The sequence below is a fragment of the Muntiacus reevesi genome, chromosome 3, assembly GCF_963930625.1.
Source record: "Muntiacus reevesi chromosome 3, mMunRee1.1, whole genome shotgun sequence".
NCBI lineage: Eukaryota > Metazoa > Chordata > Mammalia > Artiodactyla > Cervidae > Muntiacus > Muntiacus reevesi.
Genome location: NC_089251.1, coordinates 29,881,787 through 29,896,969, shown reverse-complemented (window position 1 = coordinate 29,896,969; position 15,183 = coordinate 29,881,787). Strand labels below are relative to the sequence as shown.

The following is a 15,183-nucleotide window of genomic DNA, read 5'->3' as shown; positions in this document are numbered from 1 at the left end:
TCAGATTTCCCTCCCGTTGGCTGGTTCTGGTACCATCCTCTCGCTTACGCAGAGGATTCTCATCAAACCACTGCCAAGCAGAGAGCAGCCCTCCAGGCTCTTTATCTGTGCAGACCCTGCTTTGTAGCAGGAAACACAGAGCAAAGCAGTCTGACCCAGTTTCCACAGGAAGGTAATACTTCTACCACTGGTCACCAAGGGGCCAAAGCAGGCCGTGGAAACTTCTTGTCTTCTTGGGAACCAGTGGGAGTCCCGCACGTGAAGGAAATGGATAGCCCAGCCCTGGACCATGTGCTTTGGTGGTGCTCCAAGGAATGGTTATGACTGAGCGTACGGTGGATATTTATTGAAAGCCCAGCAGGCACTGGGTGGGATGGGGGAAGGGAATACAGAGAGAATCAATGTGATTCCCATCCTCCAGGGCTGGCCAGGTGGTGGGGAAGATCGCCAGGCATTCACAGTGGGCACAGAGATGTGAGGCCCACAAGGGGTGTATCCTATCAGATATGCCTGGTGAGGTCACCTTCAGTGCCCTCCCAATCTTAAAATACAGGCTTTTCCAAGAATGGGATGAATAAGAGCCGTGTGTCAGCTGTAACAGAGGCAGGGAATAGAAGACTCCCAAACAAGGGCCATCAGAACCATTGCCTGGGTCTCTCTGTCGCCTCTGTGCCATCCACACTCACACTAGAACTTGAAGACATATTCTTGGAAGGCTGACTTCAGTGAAGAGCATCTCTTGACTCTTTTCTCAAGCACTGAACACCATGGTCACCAAATCCAAGCTTGTTGTTCTTATTGTTTGGTTCTTAAGTTGTGTTGACTCTTTGTGACCCCATGGACTGGAGCCCACCAGGCTCCTCTGTCCATGAGATTTTCCAGGCAAGATTACTGGAGTGGGTTGCCATTTCCTTCTCCAGGGGATGTTCCCGACCCAGGGATCAAACCTGCGTCTCCTGCACTGGCAGGTGGATCCTTTACCACTGCTCCAACAGGCTCAGTTTTCCGACTGAAGCTAGTTTTCCAACTCTCCTCTCTGGCTCCGCAGTCGCAGAAGCAAAGCATTCCCTAGTGTCCAGGATGAGTAGCCGGATAACTGTCCAGCCAGCCAGTGGTGCCACGAGAACAACTGTCAAGGTCAGGAGCCCATCGGCCCCTGCTGGCCACCACTATTAGGGTGCTAGGTGGCAGCAGGTTGGATGCACATGGATGTTTCTTCTGTTTCAGCAGCTGATTCAGGCCTGGCCTGGAACCCCCTCCAGCTTCCTGCTGACTGTCACGGTGGCTGCACCTTGGGATCCCTTCTGTTTGTGGGAAGGCCCTGGGAGTGGAGGGCACCCCAACCCCACTGCCTCTGAGTCCAGAGAGAAAGCTTGCTGACCAGTGGACAATGGGGACATGGAAGAACCTGGCTGGTCTGCTGCCAAGACCCCTGATATGGAAGGAAGCTGGGGTTCAGGCTCCAGGCTGGCCCCAGGCAGAGGCCCTGAGGCTCTTGGTCAGCGGGCACCAGGGCATGGTCCTGTGGAAAGCACACACTTGAGCTCACACAGCACCAGGTCCCAGGAGTGATGCTAGCCTAGGCCACTCAGCCTCAACCAGCCTGAATCCCACTGCCCGCGTCCCCAACTCCCACCTTCATTATTCTGGGCACCCCCTGCCCTCCCCCCCGCCACAACTCCCCTGACTGCCTGGTCTTCACAATCTAGGTTGGAGGCTCCTGAATCAAAACTTTAAGCCTGAGCTCTATAAGTTTAATCCAAGAAAATAATCAATTGACTATGTAAAGAGACATATGCAAAAATGTTTGTTGTAGTATTATTGGTAAGAGTGATGTATCAAAAATGCAGTAAATTTCCATTATTAAGGCACTGGTTAAGTTAAACTGTAGGGCTTCTCCTGGTGGCTCAGACGGTGAAGAATCTGCTTCTAATGTGGGAGACCCTGGTTTGATCCTTGGATTGGAAAGATGCGCTGGAGAAGGGAAAACTCACTCCAGTTTTCCTGCCTGGAGAATCCCATGGACAGAGAAGCCTGACAGACTACAATCCATGGGGTCACAAGGAGTTGGACACGACTGAGAAATTAACACACATACAAGTAAACTTTATAGCTTATTATAGCCATATGATATGAAGCCTTTAAAAATGCTATAGGGGGACTTCCCTGGTGGTCCAGTGGTTGGAAGTTCATGCTTCCAATGCAGGGGGTGCAGGTTTGATCCCTGGTCAGGGAACTAGAATCCCACATGCTTCGGGGTGTGGCCCAAAAAAAGAAGATGGTATATAATTGTATTTAGTGGCTTGAAAAGGTACCTGGGACAGCCTGTGAAGTCGACATCACGAGTTACCAAGTAGTACATACTGTGTTACCTCATCTGTGTGAATACATGTGTGTGTGTACCCTCTATCTAAAGGAAAACAGCCAGGAAAGGGGCACTGAAGTGGTTATTTCTCAGGACTATATTAACAAATAATTTATATAATTTTAGGTGCTATCTTTTAAAATAGTCTTACAATGAACAAACACTATAATATTTAATATTAACAATATCAATAATATTTTAATGACATTTAAACAATACTATTTTAATAACAAGAGAAAGTTAAATTAGGAAGAATTACAATTTTTGAGGAGCTTAAGAGTCATGTAGCTGCCGGCTGCCCCCAGACCCAAATTCCTATGGGGCCAGGGCTCCAAGTGAGTGATCAAGAGTGCCAGTCATGCTTGTGCATTGATTCCAGAAGGGTGGGGGCCCAGGGGGCTAAGCTTGGCTCTGGGTACCAGCGAATCTCAGGTCTATGGTAAAAATCTCATGAACAATATGGTGAGAGGACCAGCTACATCTATTATACCTCACTTCCCCGAGGTAATCAATGTCAGAGAAAATGCCTGACTTCCAGGTGAGCTGACCTACCTTGCACCGTCCGTCTCTGGCAAGCTCAGGATTCGTCCCCAGGATGCAAAATCCTCGATGGCCACCAACTCTCAGCACGACGTGAGCATCACCAGGAGGCCAGGCCGTCTGAAAAGAGACAAGAGAAGAGTGAGGGTGGGGTGGGGAAAAGATACCATCTTTTTCAAAAAGCTCTTTTTGGAATTCCAGCATCTTAGGTGGTCCCCACCCAAAATGGAAGCTTGTCCCTACCTTGGATTTCCTGGTGTGATGACCATGCACAGGCCATGCCCAAATTGGCCCTGGCCACCAAGATAAGGGGGTCTGAGTGGGTAGCAGAGAACCCCAAGGGGCAGATATGAGATTTTAATTCCCCACTCCCCAACGCACAAACCTCAAATCCCCATAGCAAAGCCATAATCACTCAATAAGAATGAGAATCATGGCATTCCTTTCCATCTAATCCAAACCAAGAAATTCCAGAGATGGGAAAAAATAAAAAGTGAACATCTTTAATCTAATGCTGAAAAGAGAACAGGACACAAACTTGAGAACCACCAAAACAAATCATTACTTTTAGACAATGGACCAGAAGACCTTGAGGAGGCAAATGATGGGTTCCCTGGAGAGAAGGCTTTTTTTAAATGAAATAAATAGATTAATACCTCATAGAAAGAGACTATCTGTTAAGGGAAGGCAGGGTTATTCCTAGTTTCCTCTTTCAAATATAATATATGTGAATGCTATCTTCATGACAGGCAACGTCACCCTCCACTGCAATAAATGCACGACTGTCATTACCTGGGGATCAATATATTTTTCTAAATTGAATATATCATTATCAATTGATTTTCCCTTTTCCTCTTAGCACTCCAGAGTCCCAGCTAGCTGGGGAAACCTTTAATGTGATATGAAGGATGTGGACAGGTAAATAAGTTATTGTAAACTAATTCCATCTTACTATGCACTTCGCTCCATGACACAATGGGTCTTTCTCTGAGCCTCTCACCTCAAGCTTTTTCAGCTGTTGTGGACAGACACACGGGCCATATCAAATAGCCATTTTAAAGCTGAAAGTGGCAAAAATAGTGTTTTTTCTAAGGATAGTGTGTTCCCTTTACGATTAAGAAATAACTTCTGTAGGGAAGCAAAGAAAGCCAAGGTCACCATTTAACTCTGACATGGAGCCAAAGCCGTGAGCGCATTTCCTCTACCAAGCTTCCGTGAAGCACACGGTTAAATCGAACTCTTTGGCCACAAAGTATCGACAGTACTGGTGACAACAAACGATCGATGTATTTCTGGGAAAGATCATTGGCAGATGTGTGCTGGGGAATAGAGAGGACTAGAGGACAGCGGTCAGTCCATTTTAAGATCCTTGAGGATCTCATTCATTTATTTACCCATTCATTCATTCAGCACGTGTTAATGGAGTCCTTGTTATGTGTCAGGCAGTGTCTAGGCACTGGGAATACGAGAAAACAAAACAAGAAAAAAAATCCTGCCCTCCTGGAACTCCTCTTCTAGTGGATGGAAACACAGAGTAAACAATAAACTTAAGAAATAAGTACAAATTGTACAGTAGATTAGAAGGCAGTCAGGACTATTTGCTAGAGGAGAAGTGGGGGCAGAAGATGAGTGTGGGGGTGTGGTACAGATTAGAGAGGGTGGTTGGGGTCATAGGCTCCTTGAGAATATGACATTTGAGCATGCTAGAAAGTGATGGGCCGTGCACGTGCCTGGGGAGTGGGGAGCATTCAGAGCAGAGGAAGAGTCAGTGACTCGTATTCCTGGATCCGCAAGGACCCTACGTTGTGGCTGGACATGGGATAGCCACATAGGACATTAAGCTGGAGAGGTGATTCAGTTTGTGTGGGGCCTTGCAGGCCACTGGAAGTGGGGGGGGGGTGCGGTTTAGTTGCTAAGTCGTGTCTGACTCTTGTGACCCCATGGACTGTAACCCGCCAGGATCCTCTGTCAACGGGATTTCCTAGGCAAGAATACTGCAACGGGTTGCCATTTTCTCTTCCAGAGGATCTTCCCCACCCAGGGATGGAACTCACACCTCCTGCATTGGCAAGTGGGTTCTTTACCACTGAGCCACTGTAAAGCCTATTCACTGAGAGCCCAAGACCCTGGCCACCAGGTTTTAGAAAGAGCTCTCACTCTCGAGACAAACTCTTGGTTGCCAATGTCAGGTTAAGTGGCTTCCCTTCTCTCCATCTCAGATGGTTCGACTCTCTGGGTTGTGCCAGACGGATACGGCAGCCGAGACAGGAGCCCGGAGGGGCAGCTCAGGGGGCGAGCCAGCAGGGCTGTCTACACTGATCTGATGACAATAGCCTCGTCTTTCCTCCTTTGTGGTCCCCGGAGGTCAACTTCTAGAGGAGATAACTGAAACAAAGTTCTGAACAAAAATAAACCACATGCAAAGCGGAGTTCTCTGGGACTGCTCCCTAATGTGCTTATGAAAAGACCCTAACGCGAGCTGACGGGTGAGACATCACAGGCTGTGCTGGGGATCTTCTGTTCGCTCCTCCAGATCAGCTCTCCATCCATTTCTGTGTCCTGGGAGGCTCACCCAGTCAGCAGGGAGAGCATCACTCCAACTCTGAGACCCTGGGACTTCCAGTTATGTTCAGACAATGCAGACACCAGCAGGAGACCCTGGATTGGGGTGGGGCTGGGTGTTTATTTCCCCTCTCTCCTTCTTTTTTTTTAATTTTTTTTTTTTTAATTTCCCCCTCTCCTTCTTCCTTGCAGAGTCTTCATGAGATGACCTTCTGCTGAACGTCATGGCTGGTGACTGGTGTTGAGGAGGACACAGCTCTCTCTCTGCCTTCCAGTAACAGCTCCCTCCCCTTGCCCTGATTATGAGCCCTGGGGTATTGCCCTGTTGTATGCTCTCTTCCTACTGTGTTTACACCTTTGTGAATAGCCCTTTCATTGAACTCTCTTCAGATTACACATTTGGATGTGTCTGTTTCCTGTCAAGACCCTAATGAATACATTCTCAGAGATGGTTAGAAGCAGGACTGTGGAAATCAGACATCTGAATTAGAATTCTAACGTGGCCCTTAGTTTTGTGACACCGGCTAAATTATTTAATTTCTATGAACTCTCGTTTCTCTTTATTAATGCATTAGAGAAACTGGTACATAATTATCATCCACAGCAAAAGCATCAGCATCTCGCTATTGCCATCACCTGCTCACAATCCCGGGGCAAGTCACACCTCCGTCATGACATCTCTGCCCACCCCAACCAGAGGCGCCTCCTTTGAGAGTTTTCTAGCTGTTCTCAGCTCATATTTAGCATTAGTTGATGTCTCAGTAATTTCGTCTCTTTCCTCTTCTTATCCTTCTTTCTCCCACCCAACCACTAATCCTTGCATCCTGAGCACAAACATTATCTTAATGTCTGAATCTCTGGCCCACAGCACCCATCACATGGGGGCATGTATAGACCCTTCATTATTCACTATGTTTTCTTACTAGAAAGCCTGTAAGTTCTATTCATCTACCTAAACATATTCTACTGTAATGAGATGCATGGTACTTAAAATGATTTTAAAATAAATGACTAGAAACCGATTTCTAGTAACAATTTAATTCCCAAGATAACACCGCAAAATCTTCAGTTTCCAAAGATCATGGCCTGGGAAAATGAATCTCAGGAAAGAAACCAGGAATTCCAGGGGAGTAGGTATGAATTTTCATCCCCGAGGGAGATGAAAGTTCAACCTCTGGACTTGACTTCTGACCTCTCTGGTCAAGCCAACATTTTCTCTCTCACTAAACTCATCCTCAAAGAACAGCTTCCAGGCCTATGGAAAAGAAAATTTAAAAAGTCAAAGGATGAGGGACTTTTTAAAACTCAAGTTTTAAAAAATAAGTAATAAGTCAATGTCTGTGAAAGTGGTCTTAAGTCCTTTACCTTCTCAAGGCTCTTACGAGATGCTAATTGAGTTTGACAGAGCATAAAGGCCAATATAAAACCAAGACCCATGGATGGGCTATTTGGGTTACATAACTGTCTAAACGCTGGGAGATCCTCAAAATTAAACTCAGAGATATTTTTGAGACCCATTCTAACTCTAAGTCTATAAATAAAGATGGTTCCTGACATGAACCAAATTGATAGCCAAGAGAATAATAAACAAAGGCCCCAGGATTTCATTTTTACTTCCCTATAAAAGATACCAATTTTTTTTTTGGAGAGAAGCTGCCTTAAGAGAGGAGAAACCAATTAGGGAGGCTCCCATCTGATGCAGGATCAGAGAGCAGCTCTGCCTGGGTCTTGACCACGCTACCCAATTACGACTCCAGCAACTGGGCAGCTCACCACCCCTCAGCCAACTGGGAAACGAGGATTCTTCCTTGGAAGGAAAAGAGCAAAGTAACTGGAGGCTGTAAACCAGAGCAAGAAAACTAGCTCCCACATCCACCTTCCCATCAGTCCTGGAGAAGGACCCTCGGGCACCCCGGCACAGGCTTGGATGGCTGCTCTGAATGTATCCTGCAAGGGAAACACTCATTCACATTCTCCTTCATTTGAGAAGAGAGAGAAACAGGCCATCCATTAATAATATCAACCATGGTTCACCAAAGCTTGCAGGCGTGTTGCCAATCCCCAAATAAACACTCTTTGAGTGTTTATCTATCAGGTTCTCGACAGTTCATGGACTGAGGGGTCTGGAAGGCACTGCTTTTTCAAGGAGAGAATTAAGATGCAAAGATGCAGCACAATGTGGAGGCTTTTGTTTCCATTAAGAAGCCAGAATTGGCCACTGATGAGACCCATTACATATTCTCCAAGACGGGGATGCATTGCCTGGTGAGTTATTCTGTGGGCACGTGTTCTTCAAAGAAAGACAGGATATTCAGAGGCCATGACTCCTCACTGGAGGATAATAACAATATTTTCATAACATTTGATGTTTACAATGTCTAGCTATTCACAGTTTGTGTACATTTTAACAAGCTTATGAATACGTTACTATTAGTATTCCCATTTTATAGATGAGGAAACTGAGGGTCATGGAAAATAAGAATCCTCTATAGTCACATAGCAAGTGGAAGGGAGCTAGAACTGGAGCTCTAGGTTTGTCCTCCCAACCCACATCTTTGTTTTGAATTTCAGCTCACTTGTTCCTGGGACCCCAATCAATGAGGAGCCTAGAGCTGTTTTGTGTTTTCTCTGAAGTCACCACCCTGGGCTGAATAAAAGCACAGGTATTATGGACGTCACATTCCAATCTGGTCCTGGTGAGCCCAAACCAACCCACAACTGGACTGACCTCTCCCCCGACCCGCATTGCCAGCCTGTGGGCCAACCTCAGGTGCTCCGAGGTGCTCAGGTTCCCAAGTGACCCCCCTCACCCTGCACAGAGCAGAGTGATCACAGATGCATCCCCCTGCCCCCAACCCCAGTCAGTAGGAAGGTAGGTCACCTGGATTCTTGTTACTATTAACTCAGAGTTTCTCAGCCTTTTTCATTGTCACCCTCCCCCAGCCCAAAGAGGAAATTTAAATTCTTTCCTATGAGAGAAATTCCACTCTAAGGAGGCGGATGCTGTTGGGCAGGGTGGAGTTTGCTGGCTCACAACCACTGCACTGAGGTTTTCTTGCAGCTTCTGCTGCAGCGGTCAATCCCGCCCCCCAACCAGCCCACCTGATACTGCACCGTCCCCCATACCCGCTACTGCCAGACCCTCATCTAGGGCCCAGCACCGCCACCTGCCCCGTCACTGCTCAGAACAGTCCTCTCCAGTCTCCATCACGGCTCCCTGGGGTGAGGCCTCCCCTTCTCACACCCGGATCATAGCAACAGCAATCCCCACCCCCCCCACCAAACCCCCTGCGACACGGCTCCGTTACTGCCAGAGGGACTGTGCTCAACCCCGAACAGGTCACACTCCTCCCTGGTCAGCGGCCCTCCATGGCAGGGGTCCTGGAGAACCCAGGCCAGTCTGGACTCTTCCCAGTGTCCTGCCGTGTCCGGCCTCGTGTCCTCGACGGCAATAGCTCTCGTCCACCACTGTGACCAGACCCACACCTGCTCCCCCTTCCTGGCCCTCCTCCTCCTGCCTTCAGTCACCCCTTCTCCTGAAAACTCTCCAGTAGGTCTTCTGCACTCTCTGGAGAACAGACCCTCCTGGGATGAATTACTGGGAATGTCAGATAAGAACTCGGTGTTACCAGTGGAGGCTTCTCAACAGCCCCTCTTCTGTCCTGCTTGGCTGGTTTGGGCAAGGAGAATGGGGGATGGGGACAATGGGGTGCCCAGGCACTGACTGGGTCTGAAGTCTTGCCACAACAGGGCTCTGCCAGAAACCCAAACTGTAGCGTTTCAGTAAAAGAAAGTTGCAAATCAACTGCTCCACACAAACTACTTTCTCATTGCGTGGCCGACCCGCTTCAATTAACTAGGACTCCCTAAGTCAGCCCTACCACTCAGAGCCCCTGACAAGTTAATAGAGGTTTTCCTGTCCCTGGATCCAGGACCAGGATGACCGTGCATTTCTGGAGGGCTGCAAGCTGGAGACAAGGGCAGAGGCGCCAGCAAACCTGTTCCACTGACTCACCCGCAGCAGCGGGAAGCTGCGGCCAGAACGTGTGGCACCTGGCACGTAGTAGATGCTCAGTAAGGCTCTGCTGAAGGAGGGAGAATGCCTCCAAGACTCGACTCATTTTCTACAATTTCACTTCGAACATCTGGACGTTCACACCACAGCTTCATGATTGGAATACAAACCAGTCTGAGAAAAAAAATCAGACGTGGCTTCCAGATTTTGCTCTTATAAACCAGGCCTGCATCCTTCCTTTAAATTGCAATAATTCCTTCCCAGATGTTGCTTCTCCTTCAGACCCATAAATTGAAGCATTTCATGATGACGCTTCACATTTGCCTGGTGCCATGGGCTCAGTGGAGTGTTTTCTGCATCTTCTCTCCCTCATTAGACGGCCACACAGACCCCACGGGAGGCAGGGCAGGGGCTGGCATCCTGATTCAGAGACAGGAAGGCCAGCTGCTGGTGTTGCCGAGCTGGATCGTGGTGCGAATGGGTGCTCCCCTCCTTCCTGGAGCTGAGATGGGGTGGGTCATCTGTGGAGGCTCCACCAGCATGACCACTCTGCCCATCTGAGAACTCTGACTCAAATGTGAAGAAGGCTTTTCCCTTGGTTCCCCTTGCACTCCGGGGCCAGGCTGTAACATTTGAACAAGATTTATCTCGAGTCTTGGGGAGTAAAACAGAATCATAGGCCAGGAGTGGGTTGAGAGCAGGGGAAAGAGGAAGTAGCATTCAACCTGATAAGCTGGCCACCCCCCCAGCTGTTCTCCAGGAGGGTCCATCCTGGCTATGTGGGGTGACCCGCATCTTAGCATCAACCACATCGGAATTCATACCCAAACAAGAGCCCACCTCAAGTCTGGACCCACAGTAGAGCCCAGACAGACTGGGATTTCCCCCTTCCTTCCCACCTTCTCTGTTACAGTTTCATCTCTGAGGCTTGTCCCTTTTATGGTGGCAGACTCTGGGGCTGTCTGCTTCAATGCTTCAAGGGAGCCTTTGACATGTGTTCAAGGTAGCCACCACATCAGCCCTCTATCAGGCCCACAGCTGTACATGTCACGGGATGGAGACAGCCAGGAGGATAGGAGACACAACTACGAAGGAAATTCTTGGGTCCAGCGATTGCTCACTGCCAGGGTCTGAACTGAGCCTGTCCTGGCCAACAACACGGCTGCCGGGGTCGAGGTCACTCAGCATCCGCTGACCCTTTGGGTCTTGGCCTCTTGACAGCCTTAGAGAGAAGGGATGGGGAAAAGCAGCTTCACAGAGTAAGACAAGGTGAGCTTTCAGGTTCGGTGGGTTTTGGTGTCCTGGTGGAGTTGCAGAGAGGTTCTGAAGCCCCTTCTCCTGAGACCAAACCCTGGAGCCTCACTCATGGTCTACACGGCACAACCTTGGATTTTCATCTTAGACCCTGACACTCCTGGTTCAGGGTTGGCTCAGCCTGTGGGGTGGTCGAGAGCATGGGATATTTATAGTCTGAGAGACCTGGGTCTAAATGGTAGACTCTCCACCCCACTCCCACCCTCTGACCCAATCTCCTCCCTGTCCAAAAGAGATGACATTATTGAACATCCTTGGTTGTTCTGAGAGTTAAATATTTGGGTGTAAGAAAGGCACTTGGCATAGCCCATGGCACAGATTAACTGGTGGCTCTAACATTGCTATTACCATGCCTGCCAACTGAAGCACAGAATAGGTATTGCTGGAATCCCTACCTCACCCAGGGGGAGGTGGTGCATTTTTTCCCAACACCTCTCCACGGAGGGGAGCACGCAGAGGACAAATGGGTGGGGAGGGATCTTCCTCGGGAGCTAGAGGATCAATGGGCTGACCACGTATGTAGTTTTCCTGGGTGTATCTAAAGCTGGTCAGCTAGCACTTCCCGCTTCCTTCACTGCATCTCCCTGAATTTCTCCTAGGAGGACACTTTCAGCCCTTACCAGCCCCTCATCTTCCTCCCTAGCAACTACTAGACGTCAGGCCTGAGGACAGATGCCTTCATGACTTCAACAGCTGCTTGTTCCACCTCTTCTCTGAATCCAAAGTCATAGGGCCAGCGGCTGAAAACCCCTTCCCAGCCCCAAGTGGATCTGAGAGGCGTCACTTCCTCACCCAGCAGAAAATGATTTTGAGTAGACCTGAGCCTTGTTTCTCTACTCTCAGAGAGGAAAAAAAAATGTGAAAGAAAAGTCTTCAGAGATTACAGTACTTTTTATCCAGATATGATGAGTTATCCATTTAAAAATAAACCACAGACAGGCAAGTTTCTCCATACCCAGGCAGAAAGCAGTCATTACCAGGAATTTCTGTAAGTTCTCTGCTTTTCTTGGCCAATATAGAAACAGCCTAGGAACTGAAAATAGAATTAGAAGCTAATTCTGTTTTCCTGGTCTCTACCAAAGTGTGCATGCAAGAGGCTTGATCGCACCAGAGCTTCATGTTCCATCTGAAAAAACAAGGAACCACGGCTTACCAAACTCATGGCACTTGTGCAAATGAACCCAGCAATCGATGAGTCCGGCCAGAGCCCACAGCCATCGATACAAACGCACCAAATCACTGGGCCACAGCCTGGCATGGCTTGATGTCCAGATACGGGCAGGAAACCAAAGGTAAGAGCTGGTGTGTGACAAGCTAAAGGTTACACAGCTGATTAGCAGGAGAGCTGGGACAACAACGTTGGCTTGTAAACTCCCTGGCCGCTGCTCTCTTTTCCCCACCCAGTCATCTCTCCACAGTTTAACTGTAACTGAAGCTTCCAGGAAAGTCCCCTAGAAAGGTTAAACAACTGATCCCAACCCAGTCTTCCTTCCTGCAGAAAGTCCCCCCGCCCCTGTCCTCGCTTTCCAGCGAGCAGTAAATCAGACAGTCCCTGCTGCATTATTTTTCAAGCTTGATGTTTCTAAATCCAAAGACATCTATAAATAATACATACTCATTTATATGTACATTTAAAAGATTAAAAAAAACAAACGTAACAAAGATACCTGTAGATTCTTCTGAATACTAATGGGCTACTTAAAACACAGTGGAAGCAAATGGCTAATGAGCACAGGTAACCTTATACCTGAGTTTCCCTCCACCCCATCTCCGGCCTGTACCCAACGGGGGAGCCTCTGTTCTGAACCCACTCCATTCACTGCTTTTCTCCCACGGTCACATTTAGCCATCTGCTGCTTCTTTTGTATGTGGGACTGTGTATTTTTTTTTTCCCCTCTTCAGTTTTATATGAAACATTTAGCAATGAAGTAGCAAATAAAAATACTACATATCATCTAGAATTCATAGGAAATTGTGGTTGGCTTTAATGCTTCTAAAGGTTGATAAAAAGAAACACATAGATGCTTCTTAAAACTTGTTTATATTTTATTCCACATTACACACATCTCACTCCATTGAGAAAATTTAGAAATTGATGTGGTTCTCTCTGTCACAAGCTGGCATGGCAAGGATTACTGCGTCTAGGGAACACTTGGAACACAATGCACTCGCCTTTGCAATTACCCCAGCAGACAGAAATGGTGCAAATAATCCATTAGGGCTCACATCAGTCTTTGGAAGGAAGGGTTTCTGTACTTTTTTTTCTCCTGAAAGGTACACTCTCAGCATTGTATGGCTACCCCATCTTTTGCCCTACTGGGCATCTCTGGTCTTCACTCCTGACTGAGGATGTGGTTGGAGCACCATCACCTCTCAGACAGACGCTCAGGTCAGCAAGGAGCTGGCAGACTCGGTGTCTACTCCATCACTCACCCACGGGCAGAAACAGGGGAGTTCCCGGGGCTGCAGACGGCGAGGGCTAAGTTAACTCTGCTGGTGGGGCTGAAGGGGGTCAGAGGAGGGAGAATTCCCGGGGTACAGGAAGCTCCCTGCCAAGCCCTAATCTAGGTCCTGGAGGATAAGCACACCTAAAAGATCAACCTGAAGACCTCAGAAGGACAAGCATCTTAGTTTGAGTTCCCCCCCAAAGAGGCCCTTGAAACAGCAATTTGGATGCAAGTAGGTTTTTTTTTTGAGTTGATCCAAGGAATCACCACAAGGAAGTAGGGATGTGAGGTAGGAGATGGGGAAAAGTCAGTTGAGGAAGCATCAACCAGTGGGTTCTGCCTGGGCAGTTGGGGCTCATTCCTGCTGTGGATGCTCCAAGAGGCTGGGGAGAACCCATCTTAAAGTTGTCCTCCGAAGAGACAAAGGAGGAAGCTGTGTTTATTCATCATCTCCCACCTCTCATTGGCTGACAAGTGCTTTTTAAAAAAAAAATTAATTAATTAATTTTAATTGGAGGCTAGTTACTTTACAATATTGCGGTGGTTTTTGCCATACATCAACATGAATCAGCCACAGGTGCACATGTGTCCCCCATCCTGGACCCTCCTCCCACCTCCCTCCCCATCCCATCCCTCAGGGTTGTCCCAGCGCACTGGCTTTGAGTGCCCTGTTTCATGCATCAAACCTGGACTGGTGATTTATTCCACATATGGTAATAGACATATTTCAATGCTATTCTCTCAAATCATCCCACCCTCGCCATCTCCCACAGAGTCCAAAAGTCTGTTCTTTATATCTGTGTCTCTTTTGTTCTCTCACATATAGGGTCACTGCTACCATCTTTCTAAATTCCATATATATGCATTAATATACTGTATTGGTGTTTTTCTTTCTGACTTACTTCACCTTGTATAATAGGCTCCAGTTTCATCCGCCTCATTAGAACTGATTCAAATGCATTCTTTTTAATAGCTGAGTAATATTGACACGTGCTTTTGAGACATCAATCCCCGAAGACTTCCAGCCTGCCCCATGAATGGACTGGGCACCCCCACACAGAGAGAGGCAGGAAGCAGGAACTGTCAACAGGTGATCTCCAGGGTAGGGAATGTGCTGGGCACCATCAAGCTCTCTTAGGGCAAGTAAGCGGGAAAGCTCATCAGCTCCTGAGGGCTGTGGGTGATCGCAGCCCCAGCACCTTGCCTTGGGCCCTGGGGCTTCCCCTTCTGAGTGAGAGGGAGACACACATTGCTCGCCACCATAGGAGACCTTGAGTTTGCTCACCCCCACAGCCCATGCCCTGTCAAATGTGTTTGTAATGGGATCATCTGCTATCTGTCGGCTGCGCAGCAACCATGTATGAAAAATAGCATCGAGGAGCAAATTAAGTGATCTGTCTGCAAGCAGCCTGTTTAGACGAGGAAGGGCTGCCGTTGACAAATCTATTAAAATTATACATAAATTATCTAAGAGCACATAGATTCATGCTCAGAATGAGGGCATCGATTATGGGCATTTAAAATACAACTTGGATGAAATCATCTTGTCTCACTTGAATGGGGTAATAATAATTAAGAGAAGAGGGAGAAATAAATTATATCCATCACTTTCCTGATTAAAAGGAAAAAAGTTCAGAATTTTCACTTTTCAGGAGGATGATGCTTTGAAACATGAAGATGTCTGGGTGCTGCCAGCTTAAAGGACAGAGGGATCCAGCGAGGCATCTGTGTGCTCAGTCACACAGTCGTGTCTGACTCGGTGTGACCCCCATTGACTGCAGTCTGCCAGGCTCCTCTGTCCATGGCATTTTTCAGGCAAGAATACTGGAGTGGGTTGCCGTTTCCTTCTCTAGGGGATTTTCCCAACCCAGGGATCGAACCTGGGTCTCCTGCTTTGGCAGGCAGATTCTTTACCGCTGAGTCACTGGGGAAGATCGAGA

General features: G+C 47.9%; 1 protein-coding gene across 2 annotated transcripts in view; it reads right to left on the bottom strand.

The window, feature by feature from the left end:
* Positions 1 to 15,183, bottom strand: part of KLHL29 (kelch like family member 29) — a 327,657-nt gene that overhangs the window by 235,065 nt on the left and 77,409 nt on the right. For both annotated transcript variants that reach the window (XM_065928633.1, XM_065928635.1), the window contains exon 2: positions 2,918 to 3,025. The gene's annotated coding sequence lies outside the window, so the exon portion shown is untranslated. The remainder of the gene's footprint in view (positions 1 to 2,917; positions 3,026 to 15,183) is intronic.